Genomic DNA, 12,500 nt, shown 5'->3' with positions numbered 1-12,500 from the left:
GTGATGTATCTGTGATGTGATGTGATGTGATGTGATGTGATGTGATGTATCTGTGATGTGATGTATCTGTGATGTGATGTGATGTGATGTGATGTGATGTGATGTGATGTATCTGTGATGTGATGTGATGTGATGTGATGTGATGTGATGTATCTGTGATGTATCTGTGATGTGATGTATCTGTGATGTGATGTGATGTGATGTGATGTGATGTGATGTATCTGTGATGTGATGTATCTGTGATGTATCTGTGATGTGATGTGATGTGATGTGATGTGATGTGATGTATCTGTGATGTGATGTATCTGTGATGTGATGTGATGTGATGTGATGTGATGTGATGTGATGTATCTGTGATGTGATGTATCTGTGATGTGATGTGATGTGATGTGATGTGATGTGATGTGATGTAATGTGATGTGATGTATCTGTGATGTGATGTGATGTGATGTGATGTGATGTGATGTGATGTGATGTGATGTGATGTATCTGTGATGTGATGTGATGTGATGTGATGTGATGTGATGTGATGTGATGTATCTGTGATGTGATGTGATGTATCTGTGATGTGATGTATCTGTGATGTGATGTGATGTGATGTGATGTGATGTGATGTGATGTGATGTGATGTGATGTATCTGTGATGTGATGTGATGTGATGTATCTGTGATGTGATGTATCTGTGATGTGATGTGATGTGATGTGATGTGATGTGATGTGATGTGATGTATCTGTGATGTGATGTATCTGTGATGTATCTGTGATGTGATGTGATGTGATGTGATGTGATGTGATGTGATGTGATGTGATGTGATGTATCTGTGATGTGATGTATCTGTGATGTGATGTATCTGTGATGTATCTGTGATGTGATGTGATGTGATGTGATGTGATGTGATGTGATGTGATGTGATGTGATGTGATGTATCTGTGATGTGATGTGATGTATCTGTGATGTGATGTATCTGTGATGTGATGTGATGTGATGTGATGTGATGTGATGTGATGTGATGTGATGTGATGTATCTGTGATGTGATGTGATGTATCTGTGATGTGATGTATCTGTGATGTGATGTGATGTGATGTGATGTGATGTGATGTGATGTATCTGTGATGTGATGTATCTGTGATGTGATGTGATGTATCTGTGATGTGATGTATCTGTGATGTGATGTGATGTGATGTGATGTGATGTGATGTGATGTATCTGTGATGTGATGTATCTGTGATGTGATGTATCTGTGATGTATCTGTGATGTGATGTGATGTGATGTGATGTGATGTGATGTGATGTGATGTGATGTATCTGTGATGTGATGTATCTGTGATGTGATGTGATGTGATGTGATGTGATGTGATGTGATGTGATGTATCTGTGATGTGATGTATCTGTGATGTATCTGTGATGTGATGTGATGTGATGTGATGTGATGTGATGTATCTGTGATGTGATGTGATGTGATGTGATGTGATGTGATGTATCTGTGATGTATCTGTGATGTGATGTGATGTGATGTGATGTGATGTGATGTATCTGTGATGTGATGTATCTGTGATGTGATGTGATGTGATGTATCTGTGATGTGATGTATCTGTGATGTGATGTGATGTGATGTGATGTGATGTGATGTATCTGTGATGTATCTGTGATGTGATGTGATGTGATGTATCTGTGATGTGATGTATCTGTGATGTGATGTGATGTGATGTGATGTGATGTGATGTATCTGTGATGTGATGTATCTGTGATGTATCTGTGATGTGATGTATCTGTGATGTGATGTGATGTGATGTATCTGTGATGTGATGTGATGTGATGTATCTGTGATGTGATGTATCTGTGATGTGATGTGATGTGATGTATCTGTGATGTGATGTATCTGTGATGTGATGTGATGTATCTGTGATGTGATGTGATGTGATGTATCTGTGATGTGATGTGATGTGATGTATCTGTGATGTGATGTATCTGTGATGTGATGTGATGTGATGTATCTGTGATGTGATGTATCTGTGATGTGATGTATCTGTGATGTGATGTGATGTGATGTATCTGTGATGTGATGTATCTGTGATGTGATGTATCTGTGATGTGATGTGATGTGATGTGATGTGATGTATCTGTGATGTGATGTATCTGTGATGTGATGTGATGTGATGTATCTGTGATGTGATGTATCTGTGATGTGATGTGATGTGATGTGATGTGATGTATCTGTGATGTGATGTATCTGTGATGTGATGTGATGTGATGTGATGTGATGTATCTGTGATGTGATGTATCTGTGATGTGATGTGATGTGATGTGATGTGATGTGATGTATCTGTGATGTGATGTATCTGTGATGTGATGTATCTGTGATGTATCTGTGATGTGATGTGATGTGATGTGATGTGATGTGATGTGATGTGATGTGATGTGATGTGATGTGATGTATCTGTGATGTGATGTATCTGTGATGTGATGTGATGTGATGTGATGTGATGTGATGTATCTGTGATGTGATGTATCTGTGATGTATCTGTGATGTGATGTGATGTGATGTGATGTGATGTGATGTATCTGTGATGTGATGTGATGTGATGTGATGTGATGTGATGTATCTGTGATGTATCTGTGATGTGATGTGATGTGATGTGATGTGATGTGATGTATCTGTGATGTGATGTATCTGTGATGTGATGTGATGTGATGTATCTGTGATGTGATGTATCTGTGATGTGATGTGATGTGATGTGATGTGATGTGATGTATCTGTGATGTGATGTATCTGTGATGTGATGTGATGTGATGTATCTGTGATGTGATGTGATGTGATGTATCTGTGATGTGATGTATCTGTGATGTGATGTGATGTGATGTATCTGTGATGTGATGTATCTGTGATGTGATGTGATGTGATGTATCTGTGATGTGATGTGATGTGATGTATCTGTGATGTGATGTATCTGTGATGTGATGTGATGTGATGTATCTGTGATGTGATGTATCTGTGATGTGATGTATCTGTGATGTGATGTGATGTGATGTGATGTATCTGTGATGTGATGTATCTGTGATGTGATGTGATGTGATGTGATGTATCTGTGATGTATCTGTGATGTGATGTGATGTATCTGTGATGTGATGTATCTGTGATGTGATGTGATGTGATGTGATGTGATGTATCTGTGATGTATCTGTGATGTGATGTGATGTGATGTGATGTGATGTATCTGTGATGTATCTGTGATGTGATGTGATGTATCTGTGATGTATCTGTGATGTGATGTGATGTGATGTGATGTGATGTATCTGTGATGTATCTGTGATGTGATGTGATGTATCTGTGATGTGATGTGATGTGATGTATCAGTGATGTGATGTGATGTGATGTATCTGTGATGTGATGTGATGTATCTGTGATGTGATGTGATGTGATGTATCAGTGATGTGATGTGATGTGATGTATCTGTGATGTGATGTGATGTGATGTATCTGTGATGTGATGTGATGTGATGTATCTGTGATGTATCTGTGATGTATCAGTGATGTGATGTATCTGTGATGTATCTGTGATGTGATGTGATGTGATGTGATGTGATGTGATGTGATGTATCTGTGATGTGATGTGATGTGATGTATCTGTGATGTGATGTGATGTGATGTATCTGTGATGTATCAGTGATGTGATGTGATGTGATGTATCTGTGATGTGATGTATCTGTGATGTATCAGTGATGTATCTGTGATGTATCAGTGATGTGATGTGATGTGATGTATCTGTGATGTGATGTATCTGTGATGTATCTGTGATGTATCTGTGATGTATCTGTGATGTATCTGTGATGTATCTGTGATGTATCTGTGATGTGATGTGATGTGATGTATCTGTGATGTGATGTGATGTATCTGTGATGTGATGTGATGTATCTGTGATGTATCTGTGATGTGATGTGATGTATCTGTGATGTGATGTATCTGTGATGTGATGTGATGTATCTGTGATGTGATGTGATGTATCTGTGATGTATCTGTGATGTGATGTGATGTATCTGTGATGTGATGTGATGTATCTCTGATGTGATGTGATGTATCTGTGATGTGATGTGATGTATCTGTGATGTGATGTATCTCTGATGTGATGTGATGTATCTGTGATGTGATGTATCTGTGATGTGATGTATCTGTGATGTGATGTATCAGTGATGTATCTGTGATGTATCTGTGATGTGATGTATCTGTGATGTATCAGTGATGTGATGTGATGTGATGTATCTGTGATGTGATGTATCTGTGATGTATCAGTGATGTATCTGTGATGTATCTGTGATGTATCTGTGATGTATCTGTGATGTGATGTGATGTGATGTATCTGTGATGTGATGTGATGTATCTGTGATGTGATGTGATGTATCTGTGATGTATCTGTGATGTGATGTGATGTATCTGTGATGTGATGTATCTGTGATGTGATGTGATGTATCTGTGATGTGATGTGATGTATCTGTGATGTATCTGTGATGTGATGTGATGTATCTGTGATGTGATGTGATGTATCTCTGATGTGATGTGATGTATCTGTGATGTGATGTGATGTATCTGTGATGTGATGTATCTCTGATGTGATGTGATGTATCTGTGATGTGATGTATCTGTGATGTGATGTATCTCTGATGTGATGTGATGTGATGTATCTCTGATGTGATGTATCAGTGATGTATCTGTGATGTATCTGTGATGTATCAGTGATGTATCTGTGATGTATCTGTGATGTATCAGTGATGTATCTGTGATGTATCTGTGATGTATCTGTGATGTATCTGTGATGTATCTGTGATGTGATGTATCTGTGATGTATCTGTGATGTATCTGTGATGTGATGTGATGTATCTGTGATGTATCTGTGATGTATCAGTGATGTATCTGTGATGTATCTGTGATGTATCAGTGATGTATCTGTGATGTATCTGTGATGTATCTGTGATGTATCTGTGATGTATCAGTGATGTGATGTATCTGTGATGTATCTGTGATGTATCTGTGATGTATCAGTGATGTATCTGTGATGTATCTGTGATGTGATGTATCTGTGATGTATCTGTGATGTATCTGTGATGTGATGTATCTGTGATGTATCTGTGATGTGATGTATCTGTGATGTGATGTATCTGTGATGTATCAGTGATGTATCTGTGATGTATCTGTGATGTATCAGTGATGTATCTGTGATGTATCTGTGATGTGATGTATCTGTGATGTATCAGTGATGTATCTGTGATGTATCTGTGATGTATCTGTGATGTATCTGTGATGTATCAGTGATGTATCTGTGATGTATCTGTGATGTGATGTATCTGTGATGTATCTGTGATGTATCTGTGATGTATCAGTGATGTATCTGTGATGTATCTGTGATGTATCTGTGATGTATCAGTGATGTATCTGTGATGTATCTGTGATGTATCAGTGATGTATCTGTGATGTATCTGTGATGTATCTGTGATGTATCTGTGATGTGATGTATCTCTGATGTGATGTGATGTATCTGTGATGTATCTGTGATGTATCTGTGATGTATCTGTGATGTATCTGTGATGTATCTGTGATGTGATGTATCTCTGATGTGATGTGATGTATCAGTGATGTATCTGTGATGTATCTGTGATGTATCAGTGATGTGATGTGATGTATCTGTGATGTGATGTATCTGTGATGTATCTGTGATGTATCTGTGATGTATCTGTGATGTGATGTATCTGTGATGTATCTGTGATGTATCAGTGATGTGATGTGATGTATCTGTGATGTGATGTATCTGTGATGTGATGTGATGTGATGTATCTGTGATGTATCAGTGATGTATCTGTGATGTATCTGTGATGTGATGTGATGTATCTGTGATGTATCTGTGATGTATCTGTGATGTATCTGTGATGTGATGTGATGTATCTGTGATGTGATGTATCTGTGATGTATCAGTGATGTATCAGTGATGTATCTGTGATGTATCTGTGATGTATCTGTGATGTATCTGTGATGTATATGTGATGTATCTGTGATGTATCTGTGATGTATCTGTGATGTATCTGTGATGTATCTGTGATGTATCTGTGATGTATCTGTGATGTATCTGTGATGTGATGTATCTGTGATGTATCTGTGATGTATCTGTGATGTATCAGTGATGTATCTGTGATGTATCTGTGATGTATCTGTGATGTATCTGTGATGTATCTGTGATGTGATGTATCTGTGATGTATCTGTGATGTATCAGTGATGTATCTGTGATGTATCAGTGATGTATCAGTGATGTATCTGTGATGTATATGTGATGTATCTGTGATGTATCTGTGATGTATCTGTGATGTATCTGTGATGTGATGTATCTGTGATGTATCTGTGATGTATCAGTGATGTGATGTGATGTATCTGTGATGTGATGTATCTGTGATGTATCAGTGATGTGATGTGATGTATCTGTGATGTATCTGTGATGTGATGTATCTGTGATGTATCTGTGATGTATCAGTGATGTGATGTGATGTATCTGTGATGTGATGTGATGTATCTGTGATGTGATGTATCTGTGATGTGATGTGATGTATCTGTGATGTGATGTGATGTATCTGTGATGTGATGTATCAGTGATGTATCTGTGATGTATCAGTGATGTATCAGTGATGTGATGTGATGTATCTGTGATGTGATGTGATGTATCTGTGATGTGATGTATCAGTGATGTATCTGTGATGTATCTGTGATGTATCTGTGATGTGATGTATCTGTGATGTATCTGTGATGTATCTGTGATGTATCTGTGATGTATCAGTGATGTATCAGTGATGTATCAGTGATGTATCTGTGATGTATCAGTGATGTATCAGTGATGTATCAGTGATGTATCAGTGATGTATCTGTGATGTATCAGTGATGTATCTGTGATGTATCTGTGATGTATCAGTGATGTATCTGTGATGTATCTGTGATGTATCAGTGATGTATCAGTGATGTATCAGTGATGTATCTGTGATGTATCTGTGATGTATCAGTGATGTATCAGTGATGTATCTGTGATGTATCAGTGATGTATCTGTGATGTATCTGTGATGTATCAGTGATGTATCTGTGATGTATCTGTGATGTATCAGTGATGTATCAGTGATGTATCAGTGATGTATCAGTGATGTATCAGTGATGTATCTGTGATGTATCTGTGATGTATCAGTGATGTATCAGTGATGTATCAGTGATGTATCAGTGATGTATCTGTGATGTATCAGTGATGTATCTGTGATGTATCTGTGATGTATCTGTGATGTATCTGTGATGTATCAGTGATGTATCAGTGATGTATCAGTGATGTATCTGTGATGTATCTGTGATGTATCTGTGATGTATCTGTGATGTATCAGTGATGTATCAGTGATGTATCAGTGATGTATCAGTGATGTATCTGTGATGTATCAGTGATGTATCTGTGATGTATCTGTGATGTATCTGTGATGTATCTGTGATGTATCAGTGATGTATCTGTGATGTATCTGTGATGTATCTGTGATGTATCTGTGATGTATCAGTGATGTATCAGTGATGTATCAGTGATGTATCAGTGATGTATCTGTGATGTATCAGTGATGTATCTGTGATGTATCTGTGATGTATCTGTGATGTATCTGTGATGTATCTGTGATGTATCTGTGATGTATCTGTGATGTATCTGTGATGTATCTGTGATGTATCAGTGATGTATCTGTGATGTATCTGTGATGTATCAGTGATGTATCTGTGATGTATCTGTGATGTATCTGTGATGTATCAGTGATGTATCAGTGATGTATCAGTGATGTATCAGTGATGTATCTGTGATGTATCAGTGATGTATCTGTGATGTATCTGTGATGTATCTGTGATGTATCTGTGATGTATCAGTGATGTATCTGTGATGTATCTGTGATGTATCAGTGATGTATCAGTGATGTATCAGTGATGTATCTGTGATGTATCAGTGATGTATCAGTGATGTATCAGTGATGTATCAGTGATGTATCTGTGATGTATCAGTGATGTATCAGTGATGTATCTGTGATGTATCTGTGATGTATCTGTGATGTATCAGTGATGTATCAGTGATGTATCAGTGATGTATCAGTGATGTATCTGTGATGTATCTGTGATGTATCTGTGATGTATCTGTGATGTATCTGTGATGTATCTGTGATGTATCAGTGATGTATCAGTGATGTATCAGTGATGTATCAGTGATGTATCTGTGATGTATCTGTGATGTATCTGTGATGTGATGTATCAGTGATGTATCTGTGATGTATCTGTGATGTATCAGTGATGTATCAGTGATGTATCAGTGATGTATCTGTGATGTATCAGTGATGTATCAGTGATGTATCAGTGATGTATCTGTGATGTATCTGTGATGTGATGTATCTGTGATGTATCAGTGATGTATCTGTGATGTATCTGTGATGTATCTGTGATGTATCTGTGATGTGATGTATCTGTGATGTATCAGTGATGTATCTGTGATGTATCTGTGATGTATCAGTGATGTATCAGTGATGTATCTGTGATGTATCTGTGATGTATCAGTGATGTATCTGTGATGTATCTGTGATGTATCTGTGATGTATCTGTGATGTGATGTATCAGTGATGTATCAGTGATGTATCAGTGATGTATCTGTGATGTATCTGTGATGTATCTGTGATGTGATGTATCAGTGATGTATCTGTGATGTATCTGTGATGTATCTGTGATGTATCTGTGATGTGATGTATCTGTGATGTATCTGTGATGTATCTGTGATGTGATGTATCAGTGATGTATCAGTGATGTATCTGTGATGTATCTGTGATGTGATGTATCAGTGATGTATCAGTGATGTATCTGTGATGTATCTGTGATGTGATGTATCTGTGATGTATCTGTGATGTATCTGTGATGTGATGTATCTGTGATGTATCAGTGATGTATCTGTGATGTATCTGTGATGTATCTGTGATGTATCTGTGATGTATCTGTGATGTATCTGTGATGTATCAGTGATGTATCTGTGATGTATCTGTGATGTATCAGTGATGTATCAGTGATGTATCTGTGATGTATCTGTGATGTGATGTATCTGTGATGTATCAGTGATGTATCAGTGATGTATCTGTGATGTATCTGTGATGTATCTGTGATGTATCTGTGATGTGATGTATCTGTGATGTATCAGTGATGTATCTGTGATGTATCTGTGATGTATCTGTGATGTATCTGTGATGTATCTGTGATGTATCTGTGATGTGATGTATCAGTGATGTATCTGTGATGTATCAGTGATGTATCTGTGATGTATCAGTGATGTATCAGTGATGTATCTGTGATGTATCTGTGATGTATCTGTGATGTATCTGTGATGTGATGTATCTGTGATGTATCAGTGATGTATCTGTGATGTATCAGTGATGTATCTGTGATGTATCTGTGATGTATCTGTGATGTATCTGTGATGTGATGTATCAGTGATGTATCTGTGATGTATCAGTGATGTATCTGTGATGTATCTGTGATGTGATGTATCAGTGATGTATCAGTGATGTATCTGTGATGTATCTGTGATGTATCAGTGATGTATCTGTGATGTATCTGTGATGTGATGTATCAGTGATGTATCTGTGATGTATCTGTGATGTATCAGTGATGTATCAGTGATGTATCAGTGATGTATCAGTGATGTATCTGTGATGTATCTGTGATGTATCTGTGATGTGATGTATCTGTGATGTATCTGTGATGTATCTGTGATGTGATGTATCTGTGATGTATCTGTGATGTATCTGTGATGTGATGTATCTGTGATGTGATGTATCTGTGATGTATCTGTGATGTATCTGTGATGTGATGTATCTGTGATGTATCTGTGATGTATCTGTGATGTGATGTATCTGTGATGTATCAGTGATGTATCTGTGATGTATCTGTGATGTATCAGTGATGTATCAGTGATGTATCAGTGATGTATCTGTGATGTATCAGTGATGTATCTGTGATGTATCTGTGATGTATCTGTGATGTATCTGTGATGTATCTGTGATGTATCAGTGATGTATCAGTGATGTATCAGTGATGTATCAGTGATGTATCTGTGATGTATCAGTGATGTATCTGTGATGTATCAGTGATGTATCAGTGATGTATCTGTGATGTGATGTATCTGTGATGTATCAGTGATGTATCTGTGATGTATCTGTGATGTATCAGTGATGTATCTGTGATGTATCAGTGATGTATCTGTGATGTATCAGTGATGTATCAGTGATGTATCTGTGATGTATCTGTGATGTATCAGTGATGTATCTGTGATGTATCTGTGATGTATCAGTGATGTATCTGTGATGTATCTGTGATGTATCAGTGATGTATCTGTGATGTATCTGTGATGTGATGTATCTGTGATGTGATGTATCTGTGATGTGATGTATCTGTGATGTATCTGTGATGTATCAGTGATGTATCAGTGATGTATCTGTGATGTATCTGTGATGTGATGTATCTGTGATGTATCTGTGATGTATCTGTGATGTATCAGTGATGTATCTGTGATGTATCTGTGATGTGATGTATCTGTGATGTATCAGTGATGTATCAGTGATGTATCAGTGATGTATCAGTGATGTATCTGTGATGTATCTGTGATGTGATGTATCTGTGATGTATCAGTGATGTATCAGTGATGTATCAGTGATGTATCTGTGATGTATCAGTGATGTATCAGTGATGTATCAGTGATGTATCTGTGATGTATCTGTGATGTATCAGTGATGTATCTGTGATGTATCTGTGATGTATCAGTGATGTATCAGTGATGTATCAGTGATGTGATGTATCTGTGATGTATCTGTGATGTGATGTATCTGTGATGTATCAGTGATGTATCAGTGATGTATCTGTGATGTATCTGTGATGTGATGTATCTGTGATGTGATGTATCTGTGATGTATCAGTGATGTATCTGTGATGTATCAGTGATGTATCAGTGATGTATCTGTGATGTATCAGTGATGTATCTGTGATGTATCTGTGATGTATCAGTGATGTATCTGTGATGTATCAGTGATGTATCAGTGATGTATCAGTGATGTATCTGTGATGTATCTGTGATGTATCAGTGATGTATCTGTGATGTATCTGTGATGTATCAGTGATGTATCAGTGATGTATCAGTGATGTGATGTATCTGTGATGTATCTGTGATGTGATGTATCTGTGATGTATCAGTGATGTATCTGTGATGTATCTGTGATGTATCAGTGATGTATCTGTGATGTATCAGTGATGTATCTGTGATGTATCTGTGATGTATCTGTGATGTGATGTATCTGTGATGTATCAGTGATGTATCTGTGATGTATCTGTGATGTATCTGTGATGTATCTGTGATGTATCAGTGATGTATCTGTGATGTATCAGTGATGTATCAGTGATGTATCTGTGATGTATCTGTGATGTATCAGTGATGTATCAGTGATGTATCTGTGATGTATCTGTGATGTATCAGTGATGTATCAGTGATGTATCAGTGATGTATCAGTGATGTATCTGTGATGTATCAGTGATGTATCAGTGATGTATCAGTGATGTATCAGTGATGTATCTGTGATGTATCTGTGATGTGATGTATCTGTGATGTATCTGTGATGTGATGTATCTTTGATGTATCTGTGATGTATCAGTGATGTATCAGTGATGTATCTGTGATGTATCAGTGATGTATCAGTGATGTATCTGTGATGTATCTGTGATGTGATGTATCTGTGATGTATCTGTGATGTGATGTATCTGTGATGTATCTGTGATGTATCTGTGATGTGATGTATCTGTGATGTATCTGTGATGTATCTGTGATGTATCTGTGATGTATCTGTGATGTATCTGTGATGTATCAGTGATGTATCAGTGATGTATCTGTGATGTATCTGTGATGTATCTGTGATGTATCTGTGATGTATCTGTGATGTGATGTATCAGTGATGTATCTGTGATGTATCTGTGATGTATCAGTGATGTATCTGTGATGTATCTGTGATGTGATGTATCAGTGATGTATCTGTGATGTATCTGTGATGTATCAGTGATGTATCAGTGATGTATCTGTGATGTATCAGTGATGTATCAGTGATGTATCTGTGATGTATCAGTGATGTATCTGTGATGTATCTGTGATGTATCAGTGATGTATCAGTGATGTATCTGTGATGTATCTGTGATGTATCAGTGATGTATCAGTGATGTATCAGTGATGTATCAGTGATGTATCAGTGATGTGATGTATCAGTGATGTATCTGTGATGTATCTGTGATGTATCAGTGATGTATCAGTGATGTATCTGTGATGTATCTGTGATGTATCTGTGATGTATCAGTGATGTATCTGTGATGTATCAGTGATGTATCTGTGATGTATCTGTGATGTATCAGTGATGTATCAGTGATGTATCTGTGATGTATCAGTGATG

General features: G+C 37.2%; 1 protein-coding gene across 1 annotated transcript in view; it reads right to left on the bottom strand.

Annotated features, from left to right (window-relative positions):
- The window catches only part of LOC307046522 (uncharacterized protein), a gene marked incomplete at its 5' end in the record, with an annotated part of 49,334 nt that overhangs the window by 25,573 nt on the left and 11,261 nt on the right, over positions 1 to 12,500 (bottom strand). The window lies entirely within an intron of this gene.

This window comes from Notothenia rossii (assembly GCF_949606895.1).
Source record: "Notothenia rossii genome assembly, chromosome: 7".
NCBI lineage: Eukaryota > Metazoa > Chordata > Actinopteri > Perciformes > Nototheniidae > Notothenia > Notothenia rossii.
Note: the sequence above shows the minus strand (reverse complement) of the source record. Positions and strands in the feature narration are given on the sequence as shown.